General features: G+C 46.6%; 1 protein-coding gene and 1 long non-coding RNA gene across 9 annotated transcripts in view; one reads left to right on the forward strand and one right to left on the reverse strand.

Moving 5' to 3' along the window:
- Nucleotides 1-684, forward strand: part of LOC143781079 (uncharacterized) — a 29,306-nt gene extending 28,622 nt beyond the window's left edge. Inside the window, exon 3 of the long non-coding RNA XR_013216539.1 lies at nt 548-684. This is a non-coding gene — a long non-coding RNA (uncharacterized LOC143781079). The remainder of the gene's footprint in view (nt 1-547) is intronic.
- FOXN3 (forkhead box N3) overlaps nt 1-16,607 on the reverse strand; it is a 149,875-nt gene that overhangs the window by 82,242 nt on the left and 51,026 nt on the right. The window contains exon 1 of one of the 8 annotated variants that reach the window (XM_077267595.1): nt 5,902-6,214. The exons of 6 other annotated variants lie outside the window; for them this stretch is intronic. The gene's annotated coding sequence lies outside the window, so the exon portion shown is untranslated. Of the gene's footprint in view, nt 1-467; nt 598-5,901; nt 6,215-16,607 lie in introns of those variants that run through there. One more of the 8 variants, XM_077267594.1, reaches the window with a different exon arrangement.

Below are 16,607 nucleotides of genomic sequence, written 5' to 3' on the forward strand. Positions count from 1 at the left end.
CTTAATATCTGCGATCTGATGTTTTATTCCAGAGAAATCCACATTTTTCTTAATATGTAAATGAATTGTAAAGATCTCTGGGCAGAACATAGATCTCCCTGAGTCTCCAACTCCAGAGCTTATCGTAAATGACAGCGGGCGTTACCAGTGTGAGACATGTAAATCAGGAGAGCGGACTGTCATTACATGTCTCACACTGGTAAAGCCGCATATCATGAACGATAAGCTCTGGTGGCAGATTCTCAGGGAGATCTATGTCCGGCCCATAGATTTTAACAGCTCATTTACATATTAAGAAAAATGTGGATTTCTATGGAATAAGACATCAGATCGCAGATATCATGGTGTCATTTTATTCAGCTTCCTATGACCTACATGTCCATATAGACTGCTTAGGAGGGTTGATTCTACGGTGATTCCTTTTCACTTTTAGATTTCCCAAAGTTCCTTAAGATTGTTCTTCGTACCTTCACTCGTCTCTTACACCTCTGTGCTCCTTTCTCATATTGTGATGGGACACTTCCACATCTCCAGTCTCGTCTTGCAGGTCTACAGGACAGGCTGCAGTATTACCGAGTGATCCGTGGGACTGTAAACCGTTCACTTGGCTCCAAGAGTCGCTTCTGTGCCAGAGAAACAACAAGCCTGCACGTCCGATATCTCCACCATCGTCAGTAGGTGCAGCAGGCAAGTCTTAACAGATCCCTGAAGGCCTGGGACAAAAACGAGTCCTCCAAAACATGTCGCCTGTGAGTGTCGCGGGAAGATGTCAGCAGCTGCACAGCATCACGTGCCTCCAATAACCAGTTTGGTGAGGATGGCTGACATCAGCGAGCCGCCTGAGCTTCCTGTGGATCTCTCCACACCCTGCTGCCACAATGTACCTGGGCAAGAGAGTGCAGCCAGCCCCTCGGGTCCGTCTTAAGAACAAAAAACAGAACTGCCCCCAAAATGGAGGTGGAAGGAAGGTTACTGGGCTTGCTGGGACTTGCAGTTCGACAAATGCTAGGGGCTCAGAGAGTGGGACACCAACAGAAATGTAACAGACGCGCCTGAAAAGTTTAAGTTCTGTAACTTTCTAATATATGTTGTGTCTCAGCACCCCAACATTTTCAAGATCTCTGCTTGCTGTGGGGGAATGGAAACTTCATGCAGAGGCTGAAACCTATGCAGATCTATTACCTCATAGCTGAAGATTTGCTGCATTGTATCAGTGTAGAGACACTTGATATGATACTATGTTTTGTAAGATGCAACATTTGCAACCTCTGTCTCCAGGGATCCTCCGCTCCCCACACGGCAGCTAATAGAAAAAGCTGTCTGTCCTGGGAAGGAGCAGGGCCTCAGCATTACATGGCTGTACATATGCGAAAACTACTGGTGCAGGGGACGTAAGTAGGAACTATACAGCTGCCAGAGGGGGAAGGAGATTGATTCTGCTTAAAGCCCACCTCTAGCAACACAGATCAATAGCAGCACTAAGAGGGGCATACGGATGCGCAAAAAAAATCATAAATAAATATATCTATCTATCTATAATATATACACACACATATATATATATATATATATATATATATACACACACGCCTCTATATACACACACAAGAAAACAGCTAGGATCTCTCACTGGCCACCACTGCCTCTAGAGGCAATAAGCAGTACTGAGCCCTGAACCCTACCCGACACCCCTGATTCCCCAATGTTAACTACAGACTTTCCTGCCTGAAGCAGTTATTGCAAACATTGTGAGTGACGGGCACAAATACCGGGTCCCCCGCGCCTTTACCTGACCTACTTGTGTTTTCGGTAGCGATCAGTATATATTAGTGAACCAAGGTGTTTTGGAAGTTGATGAAAGCCTTTAATGTGTGCTCACCGATGTAAGTGCCGGGAGTTTAGCACACAAAGCAATTTTTTTTTAATGCTTTTTCTTATGGACTTTTCATCCTTTTCTTTCAGAGACTTGAAGTGGAGCTCGGGTTTGAAAAAAATTAGCAGAATATATGATGGAGGGGTGTGTGCCGATTCGCTGCACTTTAGATTAAATATATTATTGCATCCCTACGTCATACAGATACAGTACAGACCAAAAGTTTGGACACACCTTCTCATTTAAAGATTTTTCTGTATTTTCATGACTATGAAAATTGTAAATTCACACTGAAGGCATCAAAACTATGAATTAACACGTGGAATTATATACTTAACAAAAAAGTGTGAAACAACTGAAATTATGTCTTATATTTTAGATTCTTCAAAGTAGTCACCTTTTGCTTTGATGACTGCTTTGCACACTCTTGGCATTCTCTTGATGAGCTTCAAGAGGTAGTCACCGGGAATGGTCTTCCAACAATCTTGAAGGAGTTCCCAGAGACGCTTAGCACTTGTTGGCCCTTTTGCCTTCACTCTGCGGTCCAGCTCACCCCAAACCATCTCGATTGGGTTCAGGCCTGGTGACTGTAGAGGCCAGGTCATCTGGCGTAGCACCCCATCACTGTCCTTCTTGGTCACATAGCCCTTACACAGCCTGGAGGTGTGTTTGGGGTCATTGTCCTGTTGAAAAATAAATTACATTAAACCTGACAGGGCATACCTGTGAAGTGAAAACCATTCCCTGTGACGACCTCTTGAAACTCATCAAGAGAATTCCAAGAAAAATCTTTAAATGAGAAGGTGTGTCCAAACTTTTGCTCTTCACTGTTTACTAATTTTCAGTATAGCATCCAGAGCTGCAATCACAATACTTCTGGTTTCTATTGGAAACAGACTGTGGTGTATCTCAACCCTGCTGTCAGTCCTACAACTACAAAAAGCAGACAAGAAAACCAAGGGTCAGGCAGTCATTCTCTTCTATTGCCCCTAGAACCACCTGTTCCTCTCCTACAGAGACCCCACTGTCCCTCTCCTCCAGGATACTCTGGCAGTCACTTATCTCCCCGAGAATAATAGTGTTGAGCATTTTACATTTAAACCTTCTCCTCCCAATATCATCTTTCAGGTCGGTGGAGAGATCGGAGGCTGAAACTCTGTTCCATACCCCATACAGACTTCTTTACAGCAGGATGGATGAGCTTCTTTGTTTATTTTCTGTATACCAAATGCTCCTTGTCCATACAGTTGTGTGAAAATGAGTTTGCCCCCTTCATGATTTCCTATTCTTTTGCATGTTTGTCACACTTAAATGTTTCAGATCACCAAACAAATGTAAATATTAGACAAAGATAACACACGAAACACAAATGCAGTTATTAAATGAAGGTCTTTATTATTAAAGGAAAAAAGAAATCCAAACCTATAAGGCCCTTTGTGGAAACAGTGATTGCCCCTAAACCTATTAACTGGTTGGGCTGACCCTTAGCAGCAGCAACTGCAATCAAGTGTTTGCGATAACTGGCAATGAGTCTTTACAATGCTCTGGAGGAATTTTGGCCACTAATCTTTGCAGGATTGTTGTAATTCAGCCACAATGGAGGTTTCCGAGCATGAACCGCCTTTTCAATGTCACGCCACTGCATCTCAATCGGATTAAGGTCAAGACTTTGACTAGGCCACTCCAAAGTCTTACTTTTGTTTTTCTTAAGCCAGAAGTGGACTTGCTGGTGTGTTTTGGATCATTGCCCTCAAGTGCGTTTCAGCTTGAGGTCACGAATAATGGCCGGGCATTCTCCTTCAGGATTTTTTGGTAGAAAGCAGAATTCATGGCTCTGTTTACCACATCAAGTCTTCCAGGACCTGAAGGAAAAAAACAGCCCTAGACCATTACACTACCACCACATTTTACTGTTGGTATGATGTTCCTTTTCTGAAATGCTGTGTTACTTCTATGCCACATGTAATGGGACATACACCTTCCATAAAGTTCAACCTTCGTCTCGTCAGTTTATAGAGTATTCTCCTAAAAGTCTTGGGGATCATCAAGATGTTTTCTGGCAAAACTGAGACAAGCCTTTTAGTTCTTATTGCTCAGAAGTGGCTTTTGTCTTGGAACTCTGCCATGCAGGCCATTTTCGCCCAGTCTCTTTCTTATGGTGGAGTTATGAACACTGACCTTAACTGAGGCAAGTGAGGCCTGCAGTTTTATGGATGGTGTTGTGGGGTCTTTTGTGACCTCTTGAATGAGTCGTCGCTGAGCTCTTGGGGTAATTTTGGTCAGCCGGCCACTCCTGGGAAGGTTCACTGCTGTTCCATGTTTTCATCATTTGTGGTTCGCTGGAGTCCCAAAGCTTTAGAAATGGCTTTATAACCTTTTCCAGATGGATAGATCTCAACTTTTTGTTTCTAATTATTTCCAGAGTTTCTTTGGATCGCGTCATGATGGATAGCTTTTGAGGGTATTTTGGTCTACTTTGTCAGGCAGGTCCTATGTAAGTGATTTCTTGATTGAGAACAAGTGTGGCAGTAATCAGGTGTGGGTGTGGCTGGAGAATGTGAACTCAGTTTATGCTTTAGGGCAGGGGTCCCCAACCTTTCTTACCTTGAGAGCCACATTCCGCTATGAAAGTTGGTCGAGAGCCACAATGCAGATAGTCATATAAAAACCTAGAGAAGGCACAAATAATAACATGCAGATTTTCGCTTTCACTCTATCCTTATGTATTTTACATTATTGTTATGCATATTGAACTCTAGTGCCACCTATTGGAAGTAGCAATCTTAAAAGTCAATACCCTTTAACAGTCCCATAAGATGCTTCATATATTATTGGCCCCATATACTGCTCCATATGGAATTGGCCTCATATACTGCTCCATATGTAATTGGCCACAAATACTGCTCCATATGGAATTGGCCCCATATACTGCTCCATATGGAATTGGCTCCATATACTGCTCCATATGGAATTGGCCCCATAAGATGCTCCATATTAAATTGGCCCCATAAGATGCTCCCTATATTACTGGCCCCATAAGATGCTCCCTATATTACTGGCCCCATAGGATCCTCCCTATATTACTGGCCCCAAATAATGTTCCATATTTGGGCCCCGACTGATGGTCCCCATATATTGCTCCAAATATAAAAAAAAAATGAAATACTCACCTCTCGTTGCTTGTCGCTGCTCTGGACTCTTCACTGTCGGCATCTTCCTGCTCTCTGTGCTGCGACTGGTCAGGCAGAGGGCGCACACTGGTGACGTCATCGCGCCCTCTGACCTGAACGTCACAGTCAGAGGATGGAAGACACTGCAGCGCTGGAACCGGGAGAGGTAAGTATCGCAAGTGCCGGGGCCAGGAGCAGGCGGGGGGGGGTCCACTCACGGGGGCCGGCACTATAGCACGCCAGTGTCCCCGACGGCGAGTAGGTCCCCTGCCTGCTCAGGGCCCTGGTACTTGCCCGGGTGCTGACGCCCGCCCTGGGTGGGTATTACAGGCAGTGGGGCGGCTCCCTGGGGACTTTTTTTCCGTGATCGTCGGCGAGCCACATGTCAGGGGCAGGCAAGCCACATGTGGCTCGCGAGCTACGGGTTGGGGACCCCTGCATTAGGCATCCAGTACAGAGCAGTATGGACATGTGTAAGTGGTCCACAGCGTACAGATCTGGCACAGCTCCGTGTACCAGGGTGCTGCAGATCAGCCCCATCCATTTCATTAGGAGTGGAGCTGCAGAGCCGAAGAATGGCCTCTACACTGTATTCAGAGCTGGTCCCTGATATGGAGCCCCCACTAATATCCTATCCTAAGGATATGGCACCACTGAGCAATAAGGAGACCTGTGGCCGTGTAATAACAGTATAATATATAATCGCAGGTAGCTGTGGAAGGGCAGAAGCCGGCACCACACACACCATTGGTAGCTCTGTTGTAGCTGACATATGCCATCACGTTGTGAGAGGTGTGAGGCAGCGGCCAGTGCCCAGGGTCCTAGTGCCCCGGGATAGTGCAGATCCTTGTGAGTTACCTCTTTTAAGAACTCTTCAAACTGCTCATCCAACTCCTCCTTAGACAGCCGGTGAGACATGGCTCCTCTATGCAGATATTACACTGCGGTCAGGAACAGCCCCACCATAAGACCAACTGAGAAGAAGTAGAGCGGGAAGCCTCACAGAAGAGGCCCGCGTCACTTCACATCAGGAACACCGGGCGAAACAATATGACCGGCGCGGGACAGGTAACCGGGACAACGCATCCCTGCCGCTCGCATTCCCGCCCACTGTAGTTGAGGAACATCCAATTGCTCGTCTCCGCGCAACCACCAATAGCAACACGGGCTTCCTGTAAGCAAGAAGAAGAGTGGGGAGAGGTGATTGGCTGGAAGCCGTAGGCCTTGTGGGTGCCGGTTGGGTTAATGTCAAACGGAGCTTCTTCTGAGCGGCGAGACGTCTCGTGAAGAGGCGGTGCCTTACAAATAGCGGCCCCGCTAAAATCCTGACCAAATCTGCACCTGAGGTCACTGGCAGGTCACCTGCGTTGTCCTTGAGTTTTTTCTGCAATGTAAGGACATGCTGCATTCTTAAAAGACGTGCCCGCATGTGAGTTTTCTCGGGTCTGCCGCATGCGTCTTTTACTGCATAGTGGAGACAGGATTTCATGAAATCCCCTCCACTATGCTGTAACATCTGGACGCTGCGTTTTTTATGCATGCTGCTCAACGCTGCGTCAAAAACTCACCGTTTCCTGAACGTGGACACATACCCTTAGGGTATGTCTCCATGGTACGGATGGGCGGCGGTATCGCCGCAGCGGCGAAGCCGCTCGGCGCTAAGCCCCGCCCCCTTTCTGGGACGCGATCATGCCGGATGTGTTAACTCTTCACATCCGGGATGATCGCTCTGTCCCATAGCGCCCTGTGATATGCCTTGCGGGGACGCTGCGTCCCCGCAAGGTGTACGGACATGCTGCGATCTGAAAAGACGCGCAGCATGTCCGGAGTCGCAGGGCCGCCGCGTGCGGGTTTCCACGCATAGTGGAGACGGGATTTCATAAAATCCCCTCCACTATGCTGGAACATCTGGACGCTGCTTTTTTGACGCTGCAGCTCTGCGCAGCGTCAAAAAAGCAGCGTTTCCTGACCGTGGAAACATACCCTTAAGGGGGGGGAATCACTTTTTCACAAAGGGAACCTGCAGGTTTGCATATATATTTTTCCCTTAATAATTAAGACCTTACTTTATAAACTGCATTTTGTGTTTACTTGTGTTGTCTTTGTCTAATACTTACATTTAGGGTATGTGCACACGTTGCGGATTCTGCTGCGGATTTTTCCGCAGCGGATTTGGAAAATCTGCAGTGCAAAACCACTGCGGTTTTCACTGCGGTTTCTTCTGCGGGTTTTCAACTGCACTTTCCTATTGGTGCAGGTTGAAAACCGCTGCGGAATCTGCAGAAAGAATTGACATGCTGCGGAAAATAATCTGCTGCGTTTCTGCGCGGATTTTTCCGCAGCATGTGCACAGCGGTTTTTTTTTCCCATAGGTTTACATGGTACTGTAAACTTTGGGAAAACTGCTGCGGATCCGCAGCGTCAAATCCGCTGCGGATCCGCAGCAAAATCCACAGCGTGTGCACATACCCTTATTTGGTGATCTGAAACATTTAAGTGTGACAAACATGCAAAAGTATAGGAAATCGGTAAAGGTACCGTCACATTAAGCGACGCTGCAGCGATATCGACAACGATGCCGATCGCTGCAGCGTCGCTGTGTGGTCGCTGGAGAGCTGTCACACAGACAGCTCTCCAGCGACCAACGATGCCGAAGTCCCCGGGTAACCAGGGTAAACATCGGGTTACTAAGCGCAGGGCCGCGCTTAGTAACCCGATGTTTACCCTGGTTACCAGTGTAAATGTAAAAAAAAAACAAACACTACATACTTACATTGCCGTGTCTGTCGCGTCCCTCGCCTTCAGCTTCCCTGCACTGTGTAAGCGCCGGCCCTAAAGCACAGCAGTGACATCACCGCTGTGCTTTGCTTTACGGCCGGCACTGACACATTCAGTGCAGGAAGCTCTGAGCAGCAGCGCGGACGCCGGGGGACGTGACAGATATCAGAGGGTGAGTATGTAGTGTTTTTTTTTTTACTTTTACAATGGTAACCAGGGTAAATATCGGGTTACTAAGCGCGGCCCTGCGCTTAGTAACCCGATATTTACCCTGGTTACCATTGTAAAACATTGCTGGCATCGTTGCTTTTGCTGTAAAACACGACGATACACGCCGATCTGACGACCAAATAAAGTTCTGGACTTTCAGCAACGACCAGCGATATCACAGCAGGATCCAGATCGCTGCTGCGTGTCAAACACAACGATATCGCTATCCAGGATGCTGCAACGTCATGGATCGTTGTCGTTATCGCTGCAAAGTCGCTTAGTGTGAAGGTACCTTAAGGGGGCAAACACTTTCACACAACTGTATCATATGATCAGTTGGGGGTCTTTACAGTTCAGCTTTGTTTAACTACCACCTGAAGTCAGTAATGCACTGCTTTTTTTTGGGGGGGGAATAGATCAGCTCTACCTACCTATTGAGCCCAGACGTCACCTCTCTGCAGTCCAGAATCCCAGTGTGTCTATCAGCCATATCTGCCTCCTCCTCTCTCTTCCTAAAGCTCAAAGTGGACAAAACTGAATTAATTCTCTTTCCTTAATCTCACCTAAGGGTACCGTCTCACATAACGATTTACCAACGATCACGACCTGCGATACGACCTGGCAGTGATCGTTGGTAAGTGGTTGTGTGGTCACTGGGGAGCTGTCACACAGACCGCTCTCCAGCGACCAACGATGCCGAGGTTTGCTGGTAACCAGGGTAAACATCGGGTTACTAAGCGCAGACCCGATGTTTACTGTGGTTACCAGCGTAAAAGTAAAAAAAAAAAAAAACCGTACATACTCACCATCTGATGTCCGTCAGGTCCCTTGCCGTCCGCTTCCTGCTCTGACTGAGATCCGGCCGTACAGTGAGAGCAGAGCACAGCGGTGACGTCACCGCTGTGATCTGCTCTCACTTTCCGGCCGGCAGACAGTCAGAGTGGGAAGCAGACGGCAAGGGACCTGACGGACATCAGATGGTGAGTATGTACGGTTTTTTTTTTTTTACTTTTACGCTGGTAACCACGGTAAACATCGGGTTACTAAGCGCGGCCCTGCGCTTAGTAACCCGATGTTTACCCTGGTTACAAGCGAACGCATCGCTGGATCGCTGTCACACACAACGATCCAGCGATGACAGCGGGAGATCCAGCGACGAAAGAAAGTTTCAAACGATCTGCTACGACGTACGATTCTCAGCAGGGTCCCTGATCGCTGCTGCGTGTCAGACACTGCGAGATCGTAACTTTATCGCTAGAACGTCACGAATAGTACCGTCGTAGCGATAAAAATGCCACTGTGTGACGGTACCCTAACTCATCAAACACGACATCATGCTTTCCCCTGTGAGGAAAGTCCGCTGCCTTGGAGCAAACCTCGACTCTGCCCTTTCCTTCACCCCCGATGTCCAAGCCCTTACCACCACCTCCTGGCACTTCCAACTGAAAAAGTTTTAGGGTATTTTCACACTGGGTGTTTTTGCTGCTTTTTTATGCTAATTTTCAGCTGCTTTTTACAGTACCAGCAAAGCCTATGAGATTTCAGAAATCTCATGCACACACATTGTTTTTTTTTTTAACATCAGGATTTTGTGCTTTTTTGGACATAGAGAATGTCACTTCTTTCAGCGTTTTTGAAGCTTTGTTCACCCATTGGCTTGAACGGGTGTTCAAAAAAAATGTTGCAAAAACACAGGTATCATTATTTGCAGCGTTTTTTTCTGCAGAAAAGTCATGGACATTAGCATATGGACAAAGACACAAAAAAACAAACCAAAAACTCACCTAAACCTGCGTTTTTGCAGCAGCTTCTTTCCTGACAAGAAATCAGGTTTTGCTGCAGCAAAAAGGCCCAGTGTAAACTTACAGAATCCATTGTTTAATGAACCCTGAATCTGCAGAAATGATAGTGCACTCATCTCCTACCTGGACTACTGGAACATCCTCCTTTGTGGCCTCCCTGCTAACACTCGCATCTCTTGAGTTCATCCTTAACTCTGCTGCATGACCAAACACTCTGTCCTCGCTACTCCTCCAGTTCTCCCCTCTACAAATCCCTACATTGGCTCCCAACTCCCCAACATACCCAGTTCAAACTACTCATATTGACCTATAAAGCCGTCCATAATTGGTCTCTTCAGTATATCTACAAGCTAATCTCCAGGCCTCCCAAGACCTCCTTCTTTCCTCCACACTTGTACATTTCACACCAAATCACCTTTAAGATGTATCCCCCCCATCTTCTGAAATTCTGTACCCCAACATGTCTGATTATTATCCACCACATTCAAAACCTTCAGACGAAACTGGAAAACCCATCTTTTCAAGAAAGCCAAAGCCTGCAATGACCCGCAGTCACCTCACCAAAGCCTGCAATGACCCCACTGCCACATGACCACCACCGTTGCCTGCAATGACCCTACAATTACCTCACTACAGCCTGCAGTGACCCCGCAGTCACCTCACCACAACCTGCAATGACCCCGCAGTCACCTCACCACAGCCTACAATGACCCCACTGTCACCTTACCACCACAGCTGCCGCCTCACCACCGGAGCTACCGTCTGACCACAACCTGCAATGACCCCGCAGTCACCTCACCACAACCTGCAATGACCCCGCAGTCACCTCACCACAGCCTACAATGACCCCACTGTCACCTTACCACCACAGCTGCCGCCTCACCACCGGAGCTACCGTCTGACCACAACCTGCAATGACCCCGCAGTCACCTCACCACAATCTGCAATGACCCCGCAGTCACCTCACCACAGCCTACAATGACCCCACTGTCACCTTACCACCACAGCTGCCGCCTCACCACCGGAGCTACCGTCTGACCACAACCTGCAATGACCCCGCAGTCACCTCACCACAACCTGCAATGACCCTACAATTACCTCACTACAGCCTGCAGTGACCCCGCAGTCACCTCACCACAACCTGCAATGACCCCGCAGTCACCTCACCACAACCTGCAATGACCCCGCAGTCACCTCGCCACCACCGCCGCCTCACCACAGCCTACAATGACCCCACTGTCACCTTACCACCACAGCTGCCGCCTCACCACCAGAGCTACAGTCTTGCCACAGCCTGCAATGATCCCACTGTCACCTCACCAGCACAGGAGCTGCCACAATCCCCCAACCTTCTGTTTCTTTCCCGATTATCCTGTAGACTTTAAGCCCGCAAGGGCCGGGCCTTCTCCCTTCTGTACCAGTCTGTCATTGTAAATCTGTTCATTGTGATTTGTATCTGTATTTTGTATGTAACCCTCTTCACATGTACAGTAGCCAGGAATCAATAGTACTCTAAAAATAAATAACTTAAACCCACCTTTTTCTCTGTAAGACCCAAAATCGCTGCTCAGGGGCAACTGTGGAAGGGGTGCATCAGAGAATGATCGCTCACACAGCTCAGCTCTCTATTAGTTAGTGCCATGTTAAAAACACAGAAAACTCCAACCATGCGATGGAGTAAAGATTTAACTACTCCATAGACACAAGATTATTGGGGATTTCTCAAAAAATTGATGAGACTTTCCAACTAATAGGGGAAGTTGGCGGAAAAACATTCTACAACTTCTGGGCGACACGCCATTAATGTACATATTGGCTTATCGTCCATGCTAGATCAACAGGGTAGAGGGAGGGAAACGTCTGATAGATGGCTTCAACGTCACTGAACTCTTAGGCTATTTTCACACTAGCGTCGTGCACTGCACGTCGCTATGCGTCGTTTTGTAGAAAAACGCATCCTGCAAAAGTGCTTGCAGGATGCGTTTTTTCTCCATTGACGTGCATTAGTGACACAGTGCGACGCATTGTCACACGTCGCAACCATCGTGCGACGGTTGCGTCGGTCCGTCGCCACCAAAAAACGTTGCATGTAACGTTTTTTGGTGCGTCGTGTCCAGCATTTCCGATCGCGCATGCGTGGCCGGAACTCCGCCCCCGCCTCTCACAATGGGGCAGCAGATGCGTTGAAAAACTGCATCCGCTGCCCCCGTTGTGTGGCGCTTGCACAGTATGCGTCGGAACGTCGCATTGCGACATGCGTCGTACGACGCTAGTTTGAAAGGAGCCTTAGAGACTTACAATTGTGAATAAATCCTGCAGACATGTGGGGCGTCAGGGGCCCCAGGAACAATCCTACTCAGTCTAGAAAGTCAACATGTGAACCTGCATGGGTGATAATAGACGCCATAATCTGTGGCCTGATGTTGATTCAGGGCGATAAGTGACGATAACGAGATCTCAACGTTATCAGAGCAGGAAGTCAAATACAGGATTAATCTCCGGAGAATCATCAATCGATCTGCGGATACAGATATTGATGAATCACTTAACCGCTCGTCCCATCCTATATAAAGGATGCTGCACCCTCCTATAATTACTACTAGCCCTGCGCACACAGCTGAGGACTCGCTACAATGTATCGGTGTGTGCAATTCCCTGTGTGGAGAACAGAACACTCCTGTAACAATGTATCCTTAGAGTCCAGCCGGAAATGTTAGAGGACAGTGCAGACCAGGAGAGCACAATCTGCGGTGCTATCCTCTACCGCACCAGTCTGGCCTTGGACATGCCGACTGCTGCCATGTATTTTCCATGCCAGAAAGAAGTGGTGCCACAAAGTGCAGAGAAGAGAGGAGTACAAACTTATGGGGCCCCATGTGCCTCTATGGGATCCACATGAATTGGCAGAATATTGGACTGCTGAACCTAGGGCAGCCCAAAAAGAGGGTACATCAGTGTGACGGTTGTAATTTACATGGACTATAATGGGGGTCACTTGCACTTTGGGGTGTAAACGTTAAAGACCATGACCCCTCATTTTTCCAAAAAGGTGGGAGTCTTAGTAGTGGTTCCGACACTTTCTATGCAATAAATGTCTCAGATGGCAATACCCCTTATATTTCGGTCCTTGCATTGGTTCAGGTAGACGTCCACAATGGGGCCCTCAGGCCCACAAAGTTTCAGTATTCCAATCAACTGTGTGAGAAGGCTTAAGTGATCAATTTAAACCTCTGGATTAATGAATGCATTCATTTGCTGACAGCAAGCAGAGATCTTGCAAATGACAATTTAAACTAGAAGCATTTCAGACCTTCTCATAGCAGAGTGGTGGACAAGCCCTTTAAGTAAAGGTGTCCGGTGACGGCAACTCTCTTACTTTAGGTCTTTATTCAATCATAGGTGCAAACGTCAAGGTGGCCTTACACCCGAGCTAAGTGCGATTGTGACAGCTCATTGCGATTGTCGGCCATTCGCTGGTAATCCTTCATTGAGCAGAGGGACTGGTGGCGAACAATCCACCATGTCAGGATCCACAGCTTTACAGCATCCTTTTTAGGCTTCTCCAATTTGTGAATGACCCCCATTGCTTAACTATAGGGTAATTAACCCATTCAGAGACTTTCCAGCTGAATTTTTTCTTGCAGCCATTTACATGGGCGATGCCAGCGTGCTACTGTATTAGTGCAGTGAAGCTTGTGAAATCCGCCTCTTGGCGCACGCTCGCTCCTGTAAGAGCCACATGCGGTGCCTTGGCCTCAGGGCCTTGGGAGTTACAATTAAATTCCCTTTAAGTTGTAATAAGACAAAACTAATCTTTACCCCTCATCACTTTAATTCCAGGACACATTTCGCAGGTCCGAGCCCACATGGCTTCAGTGTTAACCTCCGCGCTCGTGCTGCCAGCCGTGCACCTTATTTTTCATTTAACCTAATTAAAATGTGTGCCGCTTCCTAATGCCGCGCGTGTGTGTGCGCCATCTGGGATGTGTTTCAATTATCACAAAAGTATTCACGTGGGAAACTAGCAACGCAACCAATATGAGCGAAGTGCTGCGCCCAGATCACAAAGGAATTATAGGGAATTACAAAAAACTTTGCATTTCTTTGTTGTTGTCGTCTACAACTGTAGACACTGCAGACCCAGGTCTCCTGTCCTGTATCTGTGCGTGTATAAGTAAATATTAGCAACACATAGTGAATATAAAAAGTCTACACCCCCTGTTAAATGACAGGTTTTTGTCATGCAAAAGCTTTAATTAAAAAAAAGTTTCATAACTTTACTTCCCCTTTAATGTCACCCATCCTATTTGAGTAACAAAGTGGAATAATTATGGAGGTAAAAAATAAAGACAAAAACAGTAAAACGATGTGGAGGCATAAGTGTGTACACCCTCTTATAATTGGGGATGTGGTTGTGTTAAGAATAGGTAGATCACATTTCCCCTCATGTTACATAGTAGTCGGTGCTCGGCCGCCGTCATGTACAGTGATTCTGATTAACCCCAGAAAATGTTTCACGGTTCCAGGAGGATTTTCCTGCCATTTCCTGGTTTGTAAACAGCTGACAACACAGCAAAGGATCTCACTGTGGAAAGTTATCAGGAAGAAGAAGAGTATAAAAACATTTCCAAGGCATCAGATTAGCACGGAACAGCAAGAAGTGGCTTAAATTTGGCACAACACTGCAACACTGACATTACCTAGAACTGAACATCACTCAAAAATTGATGAAGAGGTAAAAGGTACATCGGTTATGTCTGATGAGACACAAATGGAGCATTTTGTACATAATCTCAACAGGAATATTACCCCTCCATAGCCACAGAGAAGCATGGTGGAGCAAGCATTATACTTTGGGCTGGTTTTTGGCAGCTTGAACTGGGGCTTTAGGTCAAGATGGAGGGAATTATGAACATACCAAATATCAGATAATTTTGTATTAAAAGCTCTGCAATATACGGTTGAAAATTAATTTCACGTTTCAGCACAACAAGGACCCCAAGTAACCTACAAGTCACCAAAAGAACAGCTTCACCATGGCCCAACCAGATCCCAGACCTGCATTCAGTTTAAAATTTGTGCTGACCTAAAGAGGGCACTGTACACAGGAGATGCCCCCACAATCTGAAAGATGTGGAGATGCTGCACGGAAAAGCAGGCAAACATTGTCAATCCTAGATGTGCCGCGCTGATAGAGCCCGACCAAAGAGACTGGATGCTTACATAAATTCACATGTGACTGCAACAAAATAGTGTATGGGTGTGCAGATTTATGCAAACACATTATTTTAATTTTCTTTTTCCACATGAAAAGACTTGTTGGTTTCTCAATGGATTTATTAAAATTATGGGCAACGTTAAAAGAGGAAAGTGTTCCGAAAGGATTCTTTTTGGTAGGATTTTTATAAAAAAAACTGAAAAAATACAAAGTTAATGAATAAAAGATTAATCTAAATCCAATCAGTGCAAGTGACTGCCTGTCGCCTCCATCACCAGTATCTGGTGACCGCCCGTCGCCTCCATCACTTCTTCTCACTTACACACAGGTTATGGAGGATCTCGGCAGGAGCGTGTACCAAACATCTTGGAGACCTGACCCCAGATCTCCTGAGGCTTGTGTGGATCCTCCTGTCTCTTCACGTGATTCCAGATCAAATGGGATGATGTGACACGGGGCTCAGTGAGGCTAGAACATTATTCGCTGGAGTCTTCATTCTTTATGACATTGTCTGGATGTTGGTGCTTGTTTGCCAGCTCCTGAATAAATTTGGAGCTGATCAGACGCCTCCTGATGGTGTAAACTGATGGGTCTGTGTTTGCCTAGATTTCTCAACATTTGGGAAATCCTGACTAAATCCACAACTCCATTTGCTCTAATGCTGCCCCAAACTTGCAGGACCCTCCTCCATGCGTCACTACTCCTGCAGACCCTCATTATTATGCTGCTCTCTAGCCCTTCAGGAACAATCTGCTTCTGTTATGGCTAAATATTTCACATTGTGACTCCTCAGTCTAGAGACCTGGACCCCAATTCCTATGTTTTTTGCATACTGGCACGGAAAACTTAGTTTGCACAATTAAGCAAGTTGAAGAGGAAATAATAAAAGACTTAAAGTTAACTATACAAAGGAAATGTGTCACCTTTTGGCTATGTGCACACGTTGCGGATTCTCTGCAGATCCGCAGCGTTTTTTGTGGTGCAGAAACGCTGCAGATCCGCAATTGATTTACAGTACAATGTAAATCAATGAGAAAAAAAAAAGCTGTGCACACTTTGCGGAAAATCCGCTGCGGAAACGCTGCGGTTTAAAAGAAGTAGCATGTCACTTCTTTTTTGCGAATCTGCAGCGTTTTTGTACCCATTCCATTATAGAAATCTGCAAAAAAAACACAGCAAAAACCCACAAAAAACACTGCGGATCCGCACAAAATCCGTAGCTGTGTTTTCTGCCAAGCAGAGGCAGAATCCACACCAGAATTTCCTAAGGCTAATCCGCAACGTTTGCACATAGCCTTTAAGTAAAAAAAATATATTATATATACCGTATATATATCTATATCTGTCTGGGTGTTATGTTTGACTCCGATCTCTCCTTCACATCCCATATACAATCTCTTGCGCTCTAAAGAACATCTATAGAATCCGCCCTTTTCTCACCATGGAAACAACAAAAACCCTCACTGTCGCCCTGATCCACTCCCGCCTGGACTACTGTAACGCTCTATTAATTGGCCTCCCCCTTACTCGACTTTCCCCTCTCCAGTCTATCCTTA

Source organism: Ranitomeya variabilis, chromosome 1 (assembly GCF_051348905.1).
Source record: "Ranitomeya variabilis isolate aRanVar5 chromosome 1, aRanVar5.hap1, whole genome shotgun sequence".
In the NCBI taxonomy this organism is placed as follows: Eukaryota; Metazoa; Chordata; class Amphibia; order Anura; family Dendrobatidae; genus Ranitomeya; species Ranitomeya variabilis.